Consider the following 18,969-nt stretch of genomic DNA (forward strand, 5'->3'; position numbering starts at 1 on the left):
GTTGAGCTGGTGCCTAGACCCCTACGCTCCAGTCTCTCTTGATCGAGGAGGAGGTCTGCCCCTTGCCCAGTCATCATCAGAGGGGCTTCCTCTGGGAACAGATGGGAGAGGGTGCAGAGACCCACAACCAGGCATTATAGGAAGAGAGAGTCTAAACTGGAGATCTCCATCAGGCCCTTTGCCAGGGAGATCTGGAAACACCATGCAAGTGCGGTGGGAAAGATTTTAGGAGTAGGAGAGAATAGAGCACACCAGGAGAACATGGCCCATTGAGTCAGCTAAGCAGGGCCCATTCGGGCTCACAGAGATGAGCTGGCAAGCACCAGGCCTGCATGGACTGCACCGAGGCCTCTGCATACATGTTATGGCTAATGGCTTGCTATTTTTGTGGGACTTCTAACAGTGGGAGAAAGGTATGTCTCTGACTCTTCTGCCTGCTCCTGGAACTCTTTTCCTCCCATTGGGTTGCCTCGTCCAGCCTCAATATGAAGGCTTTCGTCTTACTGTATTGTGTTTTGTCCTATTTGGCTGGTCTTGGAGACCTGCTCTTTTCTGAAGAGGAAATGGAGGGGGAGTGGATCTAGGGGAGGGGTGAGGTATAAGGGGAACTGGGGAGAGGGACTGGGGTCAGGATATATGGTATGAGGAAAGAGTCCATTTTCAATAAAAAAGAGATACTGTGTTTAATAATAGATAACAGAGATTAAGGTCTTTTTGAGATTTTTTTTAAATTTAGTTTTGTTTTATTATATGGATGTTTTGCCTGCATATATGTACGTTTGGGCACCACTGTGTGCATGCCCATGGTTGCCAGAAGAGGGTGTCAGATCCTCTGGAGCCGGAGTTACAGGTTGTTATAAATCACCATGTGGGTTCTGGCACTTGAACTGTGGAAGAGCAATCAGTGTTCTCAACTGATGAGCCATCTCTCCAGTCCCAGAAAGATTTCTAGTATTTTCTCACCATCATCTTATAGAATGAAAGTGTGGAACTGATATATTTTTGGATTGCATCGATTTGTATATCCTCAGTACATGAATTGCTTTTCCCTTTAATATGCATAACATGTTTTAAGGTGTATTTCTTTATAACTTTTTTTATTAGCAAATGTTATATATATGTGTATATATATATATATATATATATATATATATATATATGGTTAGTATTCATTGTCAACTTGATTGGATGGTATGTTTCACCACGGAGACATGCCTGTGGAGACATGCCTGTGGTTATGTCCACGAAGATGCTTCCAGAAGGACTGAGTTGAGGAGAGCCTGGTAGTGTATAAAAAGCAGAAAGCAAGCATCTATAGCCCTCTGTTGCCTGGTTGTGGACTTAGCATCACCAGCCACATCATGCTTTGCCCATTATGGCTTCCTCCTCTTGGAGGACTGCTTAAACTGGGAGCCAAGATAAATGCTTCCTTAGGTTACTTTTCTCAGTCATAGCAACAAATACTAAATAATACACCTATACACCTGGGGTTGTGCAAAAAATTCTCAGGCAAAAGGGTGCTGTGAGCAGAAATAGGTTTAAAGAAGCCTTGCCCTACTGGAGGTTAGAGACAAGTGCCAGGAGTTGTTGTCAAGTGGTACCACTCTGATCTGGGCGGTGAGCCCATCAGCAGTCACTACCTTCTACCTAACTGGCCTCTACTGTCAGCTGTAATACAGAGGAAGACTCTTTTCGAGTTCCTGGCCCAGCCCACCCCAGGCCATCCTCTTCCATTGCAGTGAGCTGCTCCAGGCTTGACCACCCACAGGACTAGAAGTTCTGCAGATGGCTGGTATGTTTCATCGTGAAACTTCTCCTGCTGGGCCTTTACAAGCTCAATAGGCTTTTTAGGGTACCACACTTATGACTGTCCCTTGGAATCAGTGCTCAATCAATTCAGAAACTGGATAGCTTCTGAGAAGATTAATCATATGTGTGTGTGCAAATGGATTGTTCCTTGGAAACTCTCTGCACTGTGTGTTTGATATTCATTAGCAATGCTAATACTGCCCCAGTGCAATGATCAAAAGAAAACCGACTGGAGGAGGCAGGCCAGATGTTGACCTGTCTTTCTGTAGGCATTCTAGACTGCTGCTAACATCTTGCAGGTCTGCGGAACACATTTGTTAAGTACCTGTGCTCTGAGTGTCCAAGTAATGCTCTTTTTCTTTCTCTCTCTGTGGTCTCTGTTGTAGTTCAGCTCAGTAATTATTGTGGCTTCTCAAAAAGGAGATGTTTGGGAAGCAGGAAAAAGGAGCAATAAAGGTAACTTTTGAGCACCTGAGATGATCTGATGAAAGAGTTGTATGTGTAGACTGTGCTAAATCTTGACTTTAATATTTGATGAGTATCACAGATTTAGAGTCATCTGTCACTGTTTTTTTTTTTAATAGCATCAAAGCAAAGCATAGAAGAAAAAATAGCTTTGTATTTCATTTTTCAAAGACAGAAACGGAGATAAGTGTTTTAGTGGGATGCTTGTCTAGTGTGTCTGTTGTAGTTTAGGTTGTGAATTTAATGCTGCAAAGAAGGAATTTAATGCTACCAGGAAAGGTCAACTAAAAATTCTACTGGAATACTTTGTACCGATTTCATTTTGTCTTCAGGTTGGTATTTTATTTTATTTGTTTCCTATATTTTTTGAGGGGGTGGTGGAGGGAATGGCGAGAGCACATTGAAAATAAGTAATCTCTAAAATAAGAAATAAAATTCAAAGGCTGATTGCAGAAAATGATCTCTTCTCAAGTATTTATCAAACACAGCCTGTTTTTCTTTCTTTCTTTCTTTCTTTCTTTTTCTTTTTTTTTTAACCAGGGACTGCGCTGAGGATTTGGAATGAGGTGAAAAGCTGTCAGATGGCTGTCTGGATGGAATTTACGAATTTATAGTCCTGTAGTGTGATAGTTGTCATGGAAGAGTGCACATGCAATGCAAGGAACAAGGGCCAATCATGTCTATTTCAGAGACTCAGAAAAGCCAATCCTTGACCTCATTATGGGCGGAGCTGTCAGAGCTGATGACTGACCCCATGTTCAGGGAACGTGACAGACAAGGCTCCCACCCAGTGTCAACCAGGCACAACCCTGCCTTGCTTCCGAGATCCCACAGAGCAGGCATCAGAGGCAGGTACACTCTCCATTGCAAAGTGCTAACAAATCAGACGCTTCGCTAAATGACAAATCGGTTGGTTTGCAGCCTTTCCTAGGGACAGGGGACTGTATTTATTTCCACAGACTCTTCCTTCCATCACCCCTTCATAACAAAATGAAAGATATCTTTTTACCTGGATTCTAGAAATTGCTGTTTTGCACAGAAATGGGAATAATGACTACACTCCCCAGGATGAGTTGATATGTATGGGAGAAGCTGGCTTACTATGTATGTCCATGCCCAGCCCACTGCAGCAAAAGACTAGAGGCCAGGTGCTTCATATTACAAGTTTCAGTTGTGGGTTGCAGTCCTGCGTGGAGCCTTGTCAGACTGTGGGGATGGCTAAAAACTATTGGCAACAGCAAAGGGTACCGGGATATTCAAAGACCAACAATTAATCACAAATCAAACATTTAACGAGCCCAGTGTGTTTCTAACAGTGATTGTCCTACTGTGCCACAAAGCTTCTCAGCAGCCTTGGTTTTGAACACAGGACATGCAGACTTCACACTGGGCATACCCTGAAGCCACACAATGCCAAAGATACTAGCGGAAAATCTCAGCTCAGGTTAGAGACTATTTTATGCCAAGAAGTACAGTGTTTTTTTGCCTTACCATACCGAGTTTTCTGCTCTTGTAGAAACAATGGTCTAATTGTAGAAAACAAGAGGCACACACACACACCTACACACACACACACTGTTTTTCTACCACCATTTTGGACTAGTATCTTTGAACTATATCGTGTTAGACAAGCAAATCCATTCATCTCAGTGCAAGGATCTGCTTTCATTTTTAATAAATGCTAAAGCTGTATCTATATCAAATTGGATTACATTTATGATTTATTAATAACAAAAAAATCACTAAAAGCAATACTTACATTGAGTTTTATGCTCATGTAACTGGCAACACATTAGTTCTGTATGTTTGAGGGTATCTGGATAAAGTTAGCATTTGAAGCAGCAGGTGATTGGGATCATAGCATTCCAGCCCCAGACGGGGAGCTATGGGCAATTCATGGGTGCTAGATGAGGAGGAATCAGCTTGAGGCAGCTGGACATATTGCACTTGACGGCCAAGGCTCAGGGAGTAATGGATGCTTGTGCTCAGCTCTCTTGCTTTTTATCCCCATAAAGGATCCCAGCCCAGGGATTGGTGTCTCCACAGTGGGCGGGGCTTCTCTCCTCAACTAACCTAATTAAAATAATATCCCACAAGGGTGCCTAGGGCCAATCTCCCAAGCGATTCTATATATTATCAAGGTGTCAGTGGAGACTAACCATCACAGTCAGATACAGAGAGTGACTGCAATGGTGTGGGACATTGACTTGTCAGTCCAGGACCATCCAGGTGGGAAGCAATGAAGAGTCAAGGAGATGACTCCACCACCCCCACTTACAGAAGCTTTTAAGGTTCTACTGTCTTCATCACGGCCACATTATGACTTTTTTCAGTCCTTAGCATGTTCTCTAGAAAGTTATGCAAGGTTATACTTTACCGTTACAGTGACATAAAGGGCAATGCAGTAATGTTACAGATGAAAGTAGCCTTGAACTCCAAAATTATTTGTTGGAATGTTTTATAATATTAAGTGAGAACCATCTTACCTCAAAGGTATTTTGGGAAAAATATTTCATTGTTTAAAAGAGATACCAGCTGGCCAGGGAGCAGAAGGAGGTGCATGAGCCCAGAAGCATGGGCAGCAGTGGCTGCTAGAAACTTTAGTAAGAAGGTCTTCTGGGAAAGCGTACCTGTGTCCCAGCCAGCCTCCAGTGCCACTCTCTGTATGAGACACCCAGCAGCACCAGTAACCTCTGAGACAACAGAACCATCTACAGGGGCGGTCATCACAGACTCAGCCCTGCCTACAACTGCACAACCCGTCAATGGATGGACAGCCCCCAACTGCACCAATTGGATGAAAAGATTTTTTTTAAACAATGTCCCATCACATTTATAGGAAAAAAAAGTTTCATGGGCAAATAATGGAGGGAGGAAGTTAAATAGACGTAAAGGCTTTGCTGAACTTAGAGCAGAGTTAGACATGATGTCACTGTTTCTCCTCCTACCCAGATTCCAGATGCTAATTTCAAAACCACTGGTGCACACCCAACCTAATCTTGATATTTAAAAAAAAAAAAATCTTCTACTTTACATCTCCTTCTGTTGACAACTGTTGGCTTTGAGAGGAAGTTAGAACTGTGACTTTATTATCCTGTAACACTCAGTCGACTCACCGGAGGCTCTCTGGACATAGGTTCTAATAGTTGGTTATGATCCTTTAGTCTAGCTCAGACCTAAAGGTTAGTTGTTTTTCTGTTGTTGTTGTTTTGGTGTCTGTCATGTCTTGCCTACAGCATTCCAGAAGCCTACATGAAGACATTGGCTTCACGCTTATGATGTCATATGATGTTGCAACCATGGTTCTGTTCTGTATGCAACTAGGGGATTCCCAGATGCAGGGGTGGGTGGGGAAGAGCTCTTTCTTAGATAAACTTTTTAGCTAATCCTGTCTGAATTTCATCCTTCTGAGGTCCTCGGGCATTTTCATTTCTCAGCCTTCAAGGGGGGTAGAAACACCAATTCAACTTGCCTGCACCCCCCTCAGTTAAGAGGGGAAGCCTCCCTTTGTTTATCGAGAGTGTCATTTCATTCCATTTTGCTTGCTGGCTCTCATAAGTGTTGCTTATCCCCTTTGTTCAGGGCACCTTGAATATTAATAAAAATCATTTTTTAGTAGTTTTTAGAGGAGCAAAGAGGAATAAGAGTGTGATCATGCCTATCACAAGTGGGACCCCTAGGTGCTTAATGAACACTAGCTCATCAGATAAAAGTTGTCACATAGCATAAATGGGCAACTTACAAAAAATAAAGCTGAGGTGGTTTGAAATAGCAAGATTATCGAAAAGAGTTCAGTTTTACAATCATTTGACATAAGGCAAAGGTAAAAAAGCTATTCTTTTTTCACCTGGGGATAGAATAAGAGACTTAAAATATTCATTTTAGTTTACCTTTAAAAAGCCATCCATTATTATATAGCAGTAAACGTGTATGGAGTCAACTGTCAAAATTATGATACCTTCCTATTTGCCCCTCTACCCTACCACCTCTAGAGGTAATCAGTGCAGAAAGTTTGAAATCTGAGGAAAAAAAAAACCAGAGAGGATTATGTACAGTTTGTTACATGGTCAGTCTAATTCTATTCATTTAGAAATCCCTTATTCATGTATGTTATAACACACATATATGCATAAGCACATGCAAGGTAGATACAAGTACACCTCGGATGCAGTCTTAAGCTTAATGATATATAAACACCTTTCTTTTTAGAAATGCCTACATAGTGCAATTAAATTACATTCCTTCATATATGTATATATGAGAGAGAGCATACACATATATAGATTAAATGGAGTTGCCCAATAATCATATAATGTGGTAAAATGCCTCTATTAAATAACATATAATAATAGCAAATAAGAAGCCCCATGTCTTGGATGGGTTACCTCTTTTGGAGCAGTTGACTAGTGAGGTCCCATAGGCCACCTAAATATTACAAGATATTACCAATGTTCTTGATTCCCCTCCAGGACATGAAAGTAAAGCCTTACAGCTGTAGATACTCCATACTTGAATCACAGAACATGGAGAAATCAAGCCTTATCCCTATGTTAGGCTTATGGTTAGGTTTCATGGAAAGTGCTCTGCATACAACCTGAGCAGAAAAGCAATCATCATTCTCACCCAGTTGTGAACCCTGAAAGCTATAGTAACAAGCAGCCTGGCAAGATATGTCCATTAATACAACAGTGGCCTGGATGCCATGGTAGTAACCAACTACTTTCTGATTTAGGTTCTTCCCTACAAGCTGAAATCTTTTCCTGGCACTGTTACTGTGCCAAGAACATATGGTTAGATGGGTCATCTGCATTAAGGGTGAACTATTAATGGGCATAGTATGAAACAACTTTTAATGACTTATTGTTATACCCATAGATTATTCCATATCTCAGCCTTTATCAGAGAAGCTTCTTTTTGGAGTCAATAAGCAATTAACCCAGAAATATACTACGGGGTAAGGTGCAGTGAATGAGAAGCTGGAATGTTCAGCCCTAAGTAGGACATTTATGTCATACACTTTTCATTAATGCTCAAGGGTTATTCTAGAAGTGGGGGGGCAGAAACCCTGTAAAAGCCAGGCACAGTGGATTACTGTAAGAAACTAGTTCTTTCCAGACAGTGGGGCAGTTGGACATGCAAAATAACAGAATTTGTGACAGCATGCACAAGATCTTCACAAGCTCAAGCCACACAAGATCTCAGCAAGGAGAGGGAAGGTGAACACAAAATCCCACCTCTAGCTAAGAAACTATTGACAACTGATGGCTGCTGGAAAAAGGACAGCCAGTTTTCAAAGATGTGGCATGTGGAAGTAAGTCATCATCCTCCAAACAGTTTAAGGACCACACATGTGAGGGGATATGGGCAGCAATATAAATAAATATAAATATAAATATAAAGTTGGGTGGGTAGGGAAGAGGATATGGATATGGGAGGAGTGGATAAATATGATCAAAGCACATTGCATAAAAGTACCAAAGAACTAATTTAAAAGTGAGAAAAATGTGAACACTATTTGGTCTGTCATCTATCTATCTATCTATCTATATCTATCTATTTATCTATCATCTATCTATCCATCATCGTGTGTGTGTGTGTGTGTGCACGTGTGTATGAGTGTGGTGTATTAAGGCATGCATGTGGGAGTCAGAGAACAGCTTGTGGGAGTCAGTTCTGTCCTTCCATCATCTGGGTCCCAGGGACTGAACTCAAGTCTGCTTCCTGGCAAATACCTTTACTTATTTTGGGAGCCATCTTGCTGACTCCAGTTTTGTGAATTGTCTTATTCTTGTCTAGAGGATTGATATTTTCTGTTTCTTAATTTTTGCCTTGCCAATTGACCAGAGGAAGGGAAGTACCCACTGTGATCAAAGTCCTGTTGTATAGAGGGACAGGGCCCCACTGGGGCCCTGGTTCAGAGCTGACTGAAATCCTTTCCACAATAATTGGGCAATAGGTATGGAGACGGGAGACCACTCTTATGTCTCCTTATAAAAATGGATGCAGAGACATATTTTGATTGTTTGTTTTGTTGGGTTCGGGGATTTCAATAATCAGAAACTCATTTCATGCACAGCCCTGTGTCTAGACTATAACAGACATTTCAGTTCCTCAGAGACCACCAATCTGTAATTCACAGCATGAGCTTCATCAATAAGGAAATTCACAGTGTACAGCCTGTATTTACTCTGCAAATTACCTTTGTTGTTATAAAGCAATCTGAAATGGTCTCTAGTGTCAGAAGAATTTATTTGGTTAGGCTGTTGTTCCTTGTTTCATTCCTTCCCTCACATATTTGGGAAGAGAAGTCCTTTCCATTATTAACCCAAAGTCTTGAAGACGGTATGTGTTGGTGCCCTCAACAATACAAAGAAATGGCTTGTTACCAGAGACTTAGTTTAGAAATCTAAGATGAAGCCACACGTTCCTCTGCATTCTCCTTCCCTCCCTGCCCCCTCTCTGTATGCCTCCATCCTTCCCTTTCTCTCTGCCTCCCTCCCTCCATCCCTTTCTGTCTATATTTTCTTGTTTAGCCATATACAGAGAGCACCAAGGAAGGAGGCAAAGAAGACAGTTTCCTAGAACTTCTGGGATGCGTCAACATGATGTGATAGAAAAAACAAGGAGATGGTTTGGGGAGATGGCTCAGTCAACAAACAGTGTTTGTTTCATAAGTATGGGGGCCTAAGTTTGCGTTGCCAGCTCCCATATAAAAAGCTGGGTGGCAAGATGTGAAGTGAATTCCTGGAAGCTCACAAGCCAATTAACCTGGTTTCTGCAGTGAATTTCCAGGTCAACGAGAGGCCCTGTCACAAACAAAAGGCAGAATGTACCTTAGCACCCCTGTCCAAGATTGTCCTCTGACTTGTACATGCACCATGCTATACTCAAGCTCTCTACCCCCACAATGAACATACATAAACACATGAACACACACACACACACACACACACACACACACACACACACACGAAGGACAAAGTTGATGAGATACAGCATCTAATATTTACAGACTGCCCAAATTCATCATTACATGTTAACCTATCAGGAACAGTGTTTCTTTTAATGTCCTCTGGAGCCTTGAAAGAGTAGTGCGTGCAAATGGGCATGATGACATGTGCCATTATTTTGTCTTAAGCACATTCACGAGTCTATTTAGGCTTTGGTAAAGGGAGAAGTATGGACTTAATTACTGGATGCTGCTCATGTATCAAGCTTCGGGCACATGCTCTTACTTGTCTTCCTAATTTGAGAACCCTCTAAGTGCAGCGATGTCCCTGATTCTGTAAATCAACAGGAATTTGAACCCTCTGTTTCTTCAGAAAAGCCATCCTCTGTCTTTAATGGGCATGATGGTGCTGGATACAGGAAAGCTTCCTAAGGATCAGAAGCACTCAACATGTAGCAAGCTGCTCTTGAGTTCTCTGTCTAAACATTTGGGTCTGACCTCCTGAATGTCTTGCAAAGGAGACCGCAGGCTTGTGGGGAGACAGGCTTGGTGTCAGGGCCCAGGATTCCAGTTCTCATCTGCTATATTCGAGCAAGGCATCTTTTTGATAATACAGTTAACCTCTATAAGCCCTGCTGCTTTACTTTCAAAATGGAAGCCATCGGACCTATGGCTCGGAATTGCAGTGAGGATTAAATAAAAACATATGAACACACATATCTCAGTGTCTGGCATCAAAGGAGGTGTTCAACAAAATGCCAGGTGAATACAGAGGAATGTAATATCCTCTTCAACCATGAGAAACTTTGATTTGTGACAAATAGGGCTCTGCGAACTGTTAGCAGTTTAGAGTAATTGAAGAAGTGTTGAAGTAAGTAACCCAATGGCATTTAACTGCTAGAGCAAATGATGAAAGTGTGCTTAATGGTAAATTCATTATAGTCATAGCAATAAAACAGTTTGAAATAGTCTTTGATGTTTTCAGAGGAATTATGAAGTGCCACACATGGTACACGGTTTGTGAAGATGTTATAAAAAAAAAAAAAAAAACTATAGAAGGTAACACTTTGTTAAGTGGACAGAAGACAGGAATGATACACCTGTTTGAAATTTGTAACTTGGCCTGTTATTTGAATTTGATTATATGACCTAATTCATATTTAACTGAACTTATAGGCTTCTACTGTAAGACAGTCATAAAGGAATTATAAAAGTCAATGCTTTAAAATAGACCCATTTAAAGGGGATTTAAATTAGATTACTTCTATAGGAAACTTAAGAAATATATATTTAATTTTCAGAGTGAAGAAATAATTTAGTTATGAACTTGGGCAAATATTTGGGACTTAGGTTATATTTGGCTTAGACATGAGAAAAATCTGGGCTTGCTAACCTTCCTTCATTCCTTTCTATCTGTCTTTTCTTCTCCTTCCCTCCCTCCCTTCTTCCTCTCCTTTTAAAGTTAGGGTTTCATATAATTCTAGCTAGTGAATTCATTGTGTAACTTAGGATGACCTTGAACTTCTCCTCTTCTTGTATCTATCTTTCAAGTGCTGGGAATAGAGGTGTGTCGCCATACTCAGTCTATGCAGTGCTGGGAATCAAACCCAGGGTCTCCTGCATGGTAGGCAAGCTCTCTACCAACCGAGCTACACCTTACTGTCACCCTTAACAATGAGACAGAAGAGGCATAGAGATTACTAACCCTTTGGAAAAAGAAGAAAACTTAGAAGAGGTTTTGGTAATATAACACTCTAATTTTTTTGAAACTTGGTGAGATGTTCAAGGAACCAGCATTATTTGCAGTAAGATGTCATAGTAGGTTTTGAATGATAGTATGTTGTTCATTGCAGGATTTCCACCAAGGGAATCCTGAGCTCTAGGACATCTGTGACATATAGATTAGTAACTTTAAAGTATAATCATAATCTGTTCTTCATTATATGTGTATATTATTATTATATTTGAAGTAGAAACTTTCCATGTAGTCATTGCTAGCCTAGACTCACTCTATATAGCTCAGACTGGTCTCAAACTTGCCATTGCTGTGATATTCCCACCTCAGCCTCCCCAGTGCTGAGATTACATGCCTGTGATGGCACACTTGCCTCTGTATTTCCTAACACTGATGCTGTTTCAGGTACTCATACACACACCAGCTCATCTGATCTCCAGTCCTGTAAATTATGCATTTCATAGAATTGGTGCAACTCCTAAATAAAGAAGATGCCTATATAGTTAGACAATTGTTCACTTTATCCCCAGTCACATTGAGGCTAGATTCAAGTGGTTCTCAATACATTGCTCTACATCACAATAGCTTCCCCCTTCAGTGGACTTTGGTATGGTGGAAAGGCACAGGTATGTTTGTATTTTTGACATAACACACCCACCACCCTACCCTTGGGTGAGGCTGTGAAAGCCTGCCCCCCCCCCCCCTTTTGGATTCTTCAGCGTGAGCTCTAGGGTTTCCATGTCTCACTCAGTTCCCTGTTTCTCCTTCCCATCACACTGTAATTGGATCAGTATCTTCCACCTCATCCAAAGCCTCCCTTCACTCACCCTGGCCTTCCTCGCTGGCAAACCACTGCTTCCTACGGCACAGTTCTCAAAACTTGAGCCCAGTGTGTATGAAGAAACGAGGTTGTCGTCAGCTATCTAACCACATGAGCTTTCTCATTTTTACAGAATGAGCTCTGTTAACTTTTATTGCTAGGGATTCGATTTAATGAAGGCTCTTTGCCTTATAGGGATTGAGTACTTTCAAAGCCACCTGCTGCTTAGTAAACTCCTCAGTCTTTAGAAGAGCCAGCTAGAGAATATGGGAAGGGCAAATTAAATGTCTCACTCTGCCCTGTGCCCAGATTATGTATGAAAGATGCCAAGCCTTGGGTAGGAGAGAGGGCTCAGTGGTTAAGAGTACTGGCTGCTCTTCCAGAGGAACCAGGTTCCTTCCCAGAACCCACAAAGCTGCTCATAACAATCTGCTAATCTAGTTTAGACTCCCTCTTCTGGCCTCTGTACGCATTCCATACACATGGTGCACAGACACATAAAAAATAAAATAAAATATTGAGAATGCTAGGCAAAGGGAGGCCCAGAAAGAACAGTTGAGTTTAATAATTTCTGCTCTGTCAGTATTTGGTTATAATTGAGAGGAAAGAAGAAGTAAAATGTCCATTTATCTAAAAATTCGTAATTACAATCAGTAGAAGTGACTGTATGAATTATTTCAAAAGTTTGATGGATTTATAAAAGGGGACAACAAAATCTTAAACTTTATAAAAGTCAGTTCAACAACCCTTGAACTTACTTGGTCAATCAAGAAAGTAGATTTTCTTTCTTTCTTTTTCTTTCTTTGCTAAGGGATGTCTAGAGTGAGCCTGATTGCTGAGGCCAGGGCTGCCCAGCACTCACAGAGCAGTGGAGTGGAGAAAGTGCTCAGAGGCAGGGAGGGGGCCTTCACAACCCACAGACATGATGAAGTACTTAGGATGAGGTGGACGGGTGGATGGGCTTGCTTGCAGGGAGCTCCAAACTTGATTAGTTTAAAACGGAAACCCTCAGTGCAATTTATGGGTCATTGTGGACTCGTGGATAAAAGCAATGCATAGAGACACCATGAAGATGAGCCATGAGAGAAGACCAAGTGTGGTTATTTTAAATTTCAAAGTATTTAGTGTTCTGATCATTGTTGAGGAAAGCAAAAGAAAAAGATCCAACATACACACATAACACAAAGGGAAAAAGAAATCAGCTGTATCCCAAACCTGGTGGAGATAAGAAAAAAAAATGTGATTTATCCCATAATCAAAGTGAAAGTTCAAAACCTTCCTCCACTACTACACTGAGACAGTTTAAAAGGGCTCACTTTGCCCCCTGCTGTTTTAAATCCCTTCCTCTGAGAATGTTAATTGGCCAGGTTTGCCCATCCACGGTCCCAAGAGCAACCCAGGGGAGAGAAAATGTCATTTCACCTGCTCAGCAATCTCCAAAGTTTAGAATCTGATGAAATGTACTTTCTTTTGTATGTCAGCATTTGTGGACCTCTGTCCATACTTCCTTGTTGCTATTTGTCCCCTTACTGTTTTCTCTACGCTTCCTTTTAAAACAGCGCTGTAAGCTTTTAAGCAGATCATCTTCCAACGTTACCATGGAAGTTTAAATTGCAACCTAAGTCTGCAAATTCAAGAAAGACTGTAGTGAGATATTTACTTTGTCTCCTTCTGTGGCACTGACCACGCCCATTGGGGGGTGGAGCCAGCGGCGGAAGTGACCTGTGGAAGGAGGTCTGAGGAGGAGCTGGGGAATGCTCTCTTGCTGGCATAGTCGGTCAGGAGAGCATCTGGTGGAACTTGCTGGTGTTCATCTGTCTACGTTGTAAGTCATTTCTCCCTGAATAAACATCTATCCGGCCTATTTGTTTATCCTGATCCTTATTTAACCGCAATAAAAGACATTACAGAGAAGGGTGTTCTCCCTTTCTGAGTGGCACTGTAGGGGAAAAGGAGGAAGAAAATCAGCTATTCATCTTTGCTCTTTCAGATCTATCAAACGAAAAGGAAACTCATGACACTCCCTTCTACTGCTGGAGGGCTGAGTTTTATTGATGGAGGAATAGGTTTCACTTGAAGAAGACTGTGTTTCACTGGTGGAGGACTTAGGTAGGATTTCCTAAGACCATATAGGCTCATTGCTGCTATAATGGCTTAGCTGTGTTCATACAACGTGAACTTCTACGATACACAGATCCAACACTCCTCTCCCTGATCTACCTCACTTGCTTAAATCTTTAGAAGGGTTTTTTTTTTTTTTTAAGCTAACTCTGTAAAGATGCCCCAGGGATTTACAGCGGTCCCCGTGTTCCACGGGGTGGTAGAGAAGAGAAGGGTGTAGTTTTGAAGTTGCTTGCTGTCTACCTCCTCCTACCCAACAAGATGTAAAGCTTCCCTGCTTTAGAGTTTTACCCTGGTCTTCAGGCTAAAGCTTCCATGCAAAAGGAAGGAAGTAGGAGTTGCTACAGTAACTCACTTTGACTTTGACAAGGGAGTAGGTGTACACTTTACACCAAGAGTTGTGCTACTGGGTGGACATATAGGATGTGGTGGGTAATGTCTTCAGCTGCATCTTCCAGGATCTTTCAGATTTTTCAGTGCTTAGGCTGTGGAGACTTCATTTCCCCTTCAGAATACTATTAGTGTGTAGGAGACATTTTATATTATTCAGGGTCACTGAAAAGGTGCCATGTATACATCTGACTGTAAAATCTTCTAGGGAAGGCTTAAGAGGTGATATGCTGTAAAAAAAAAAAAAAAAAAAAAAAAAAAACCAAACCCAAAATATAAACCAAAAGCATTTGCTAATAGACTTAGTGTGTTAGGTTCTCTGTTTGGAAATAAACTCAGAATATTCAATATCATCATCACAGTCATAGTGGCCATAGCGAATAGGTAGGTATCATGTGTTCCTGAAGACAAGGCTTAGCAGTATTTAAGTTTTTCAAGGTTTCAAGGTTATATCTTATTGGTAAGAAAGGACATTAGATTCAAAGCCATACCTAATTCTCTCAATTCTCTCATCCATTTTCTAAGTAGAGAGATGAACTGGCTACTAATAATACAGATCATAAAACCTTAGTCAATGCTATAGAACTCAGGAGGGAGAGGAGACCAGCTGGACTACAGTGCAGGAGGTGCACAATTGTATTTTTATAATGATGCTAACATTGATGACTGAACCATGCACCCATCACTCAGTGGTCTCATGACTACGATTCTTTGGATTTTGACCCAATCTGATCAACAAGCAAAACAAAGCTTCAGAATAACATAGAAATCTTTAAAATTAGAAAATGGTTTAAAGATTCTTTTTTTTTTCTTCCCTCAAACTGTTGCCCTGGGTTGGTAGATAAATATGGGCAAAGTTTGCTAAACTTGGCTAAATAAAGGGATCATTAGGAAGTATTTTAGCTGTCAAAGGGATACAGAACTCAAATGTGTTGCTAGAATGTTTTGATTTTGAATACATCATTGAAATGTTCTGAAAATGCCAGTAGACTATGAACATACTCAGGGACACAAACAAAGTTTCCAGGTACATTATGTTTACCATTATTTGAATGTCTTTGGAAAGGCAATCTCCACTGCAAATGTGTTGACAGATAGGATGAAGAGAGATGACTATAGCTCCAGGGCTCTGCCTTCCTGAATGGACTAACATAGTGATGGTGGGAAATGAGTTTGTTATCATGAGAATTGATTTAGATGCAAGGATGGGTTTGGTTTCTTCTGCACTCTTGGTTTCCCATGCTTTCTAGCTCCACTGAATGTTACAGCATGAAGGCTATCACCAGATGTGGGTCCCTGCAATTTAGCCTTCCCAGCATCTAAAACAATGTATTAAATGGATTTCTGTTCTTTTGAAATCACCCAGTCTTGGATGGATGTTCCAGTAGAGCAGCACACACACATGGACCACTGACATCCTGTAACTATTAGTTAAGTAAGTGAGCTGCACACTTTTTCCAAGACTCCAGGGAACAACCTTTCCTTGCCTCTCCCAGATCCTGGTTGCTGCAGGAAGTTCCAGCATTGTGGTATCACTTCAAATTCCAGCTCTTGCCTTACATAGCCCTTTTTATCTATGTTGCAATGCAACTCTGTGTCTTCCCCTCTTCTTACAAGGACTATCTTTCAGGATTTAGTCTCTTCCCTGATTCAGTTACATTAACCCTTAATTGCATACACACACAAGGGAAAACTCTGAGGTCCCAATTTAGGTGCTGCTATTAAACTCCAAAAATCTATTATTTTTTTTCATAAAACCACATAGGATATGCAGAAAGATCATATACTTTAAAATATACTGCTTATTTATGATGGTCGATGAAAATGGCTTTTGCAGTCATAACATATTTGAGTGTTCGGGGTTTGAAAAATCTAAGAAAGAATGGGCTCAATTAGAAAAAACTCTTTGCCACACTTAAGCAACTATCCACTTGGTCCCTAATAGGGGTTGCAGATATTACATATACATACTTGCCTGAAGACTGGAATGACCCCTGATTCTGGGAGCATCAAGGCCTCAGCCAAAAGGTTCTCAAGAGATATTTCTGTGTAATGGACCAGTCTCAGATGAGTTAAATGGATGCTGGCTGGTGAATAACTTGAGGATAGGGGGAAGGGCATGGTTTTCTAAAGATAGATGATGTGATGGGCTGTGTGGCCTAATGATATGAGTTTCTAGAGTACCCCCTGTTTAAGATGCAAATATCCCTTTGAAAACTGAAGGATAATTCCTTTGGATGTTCATTGAAGAGCAGGCTCTTTTAAATGCATTGAGAGATGATTTTCAAGAGTAACTTAATTACCATCAATTTTCACTTTGACATGCAACTCCATTCACTCCAGATAACATGACTAGATTGTACAATAATTTCTAGTTAATCACTAGACATTTTCTCATCAGAGACAGCCACTTCTTAAATGTCTCCAGTAAGAGTTCTGCCTTCTACTGTTTTTCACATAAGAGAAGTAATGGAATAAATGATATACCATTGGTTGAAGATTATAAAATATAAGCAAGTATAACAAGTTTAAGAAGTCCCACTATTTCTGCCCTTCTGTAAAGCAAAGCAAGCCGCTTACAGTTATATTTTGCTGTGGACTGTCAATTTGCTTTATTCCATGTGCATAGATGTGCTTTAAAAAGATGTATTTGACTGCATATTTATGTATGTATCTGTGTGTGAGTACGGGCACATTAGTGCAGGTTCTTGCAGAGGAGGGCACTGGGACACTTGAGTCTGAAGTTACAGTTAGTCAGCTTCCTGATACAGGTGATAAGAATTGAATGTGGGTCCTCTGCAAGACGAGCAAGTTCTTGTCCCTACCTTGCATCTTTGATAAAGAACCATGTAACTGGGTTGTGCATGACAGGTTGGGATCAGCTTCACTCACTTAGAAAATATTGGGCATTTTCCATATCTAGTAGCATGGGCCATGAAAGGATTGGCTCAGAAGAACTCGTCACTGAGTTTATTCTTTTGCTAACCAGTGAGTTGTCTGGCTGCAGTTCCGGTGGGAAGCATGGTCACAGGGATTGCTGTGCAGGTACCAGGCCACCTGGTTGTTGAGTCCCACGAAGAAAAAAGGAGAGGTCTAACGGAGGTTCAGTAAGAACATACTGTCACTGACACAAGAAGAAACTGGCTGAGTACAGAAATATGTGTGGCGGAATCGTCCCTCTGAAGGTGCACTGCTGTTACCTTCGCCAAGGCGAGGAGGTACTTTTCACCACTTGGAAGGGTGTTCACAATGCTTTTCAAATATACTTATAGTTTTCAGTTAATTTTTTTGTTAGAGCCACTGAGACAATGCAAACTCATTGCAATAAGTAGCTGGCGAGAGAATATTTAGATGCCTTTTGTACAAACCCTTTGAGATAATGCCAAAGGAAACATAGGCTTCATTTACCTTTATCTCTGATTCTGGCTAAAGGGAAAAGCAGATGCCCTTTCATGAGTATTGCCTATTAACCCCCAGAGGTTTTGTGTGAACTGCTGTGTTTAACTTAACTCTCCAGAAAGAAGGGGACCATGATGTGCTTTAAATTGTTACTTACACAGTGCAATGTCTCAGGCATTAGCACTTACTTGATTGCATTCAGACATTACATTGGCAAAGGAATGGACTGCATTAAATTAGCATCAAGCACAATGAATGGTAATTGCAACACTGTCATTTCTACAAGTGCAAAATTGATGTGTTCTGCAAGCCCATTCCATTGTATGCCGCGGGAAAAATCACGGAAACATGTTGTTCTGAGCAGAGAAATGCAATGTAATGGCCCTGTTAATGCGTCTTGGTATTTTTTCAGCAACGGCGTTCCTTTCCACCTTTGTTCTTGTCTTACGCTCATTCTTCAAATCCAGTCTGATCTAATTTATATGCTCATATTCCAGCCTCGCCAGACAGTAGCCTGGGTGTACAGTAGGCAAACGTTGTGGAACATTTCCTTCTCTGTGTGTCATCTTGTGTGAAGAATGCCAGCATAAACAACCCTTACAGCAAACTTCCCCCAAATGCTGTGCGTTCATTTCGAAAGAGAAGGGTGATTTACAGGCTTCTGTGGCTTACAAGTGCCAGCTGCTTTGCCCTTCTGGTTTCATATGGGAAATTAAGCTTCACCAGTGGGGTGAATTTCTTTCAGTCACGTGTGATCATGGAGTACATCCCAGTGAAAACATGTATTTGCATTGGGCTTTTGCATTTTTAATGTCCATGTGGAATTTACTACAGATTCGGGGCTCATTAAAGACTAGACCAGTACTGAAATAAAGGATGTTCTAAGTTGACTGCACATTTCAGTACCTTTGTAGAGTGAGGTAGGCTGAGAACCACCCACAAAGGTGTTTTGAGTAAGAGTAGTAAGGATGATGATAATGGCAATTTGAGCAGAGATGCTCTCAAGCTTTAGCAGCTGGTGGGGGTAGGTAGGGGCAGGCAAATATCAATGGGCTACATTTGACCATAAATCCTGATGTGGGATGGTTGAGCCCGAGTCCCGTTCTTAGGGGGCCCTTACTTTGCCACTCATCATTACACCACCGTGAGACTCAATACATTGTAACATTTCAGTCATTGCTGGGCTCTGGGGAATTGTGTACCAAGGTCAAGTCTCTCATCTGGTAAACAAAGATTAAGAACAATCAGACATTCTCTCCCAAGGTGGGAGAGGGACTTGCC

At 41.2% G+C, this 18,969-nt stretch overlaps 1 protein-coding gene across 1 annotated transcript in view; it reads right to left on the reverse strand.

Annotated features, from left to right (window-relative positions):
• Positions 1-18,969, reverse strand: part of Cntnap2 (contactin associated protein 2) — a 1,802,334-nt gene that overhangs the window by 164,543 nt on the left and 1,618,822 nt on the right.

Source organism: Phodopus roborovskii, unplaced genomic scaffold, assembly GCF_943737965.1.
Source record: "Phodopus roborovskii unplaced genomic scaffold, PHOROB, whole genome shotgun sequence".
Lineage (NCBI taxonomy): Eukaryota > Metazoa > Chordata > Mammalia > Rodentia > Cricetidae > Phodopus > Phodopus roborovskii.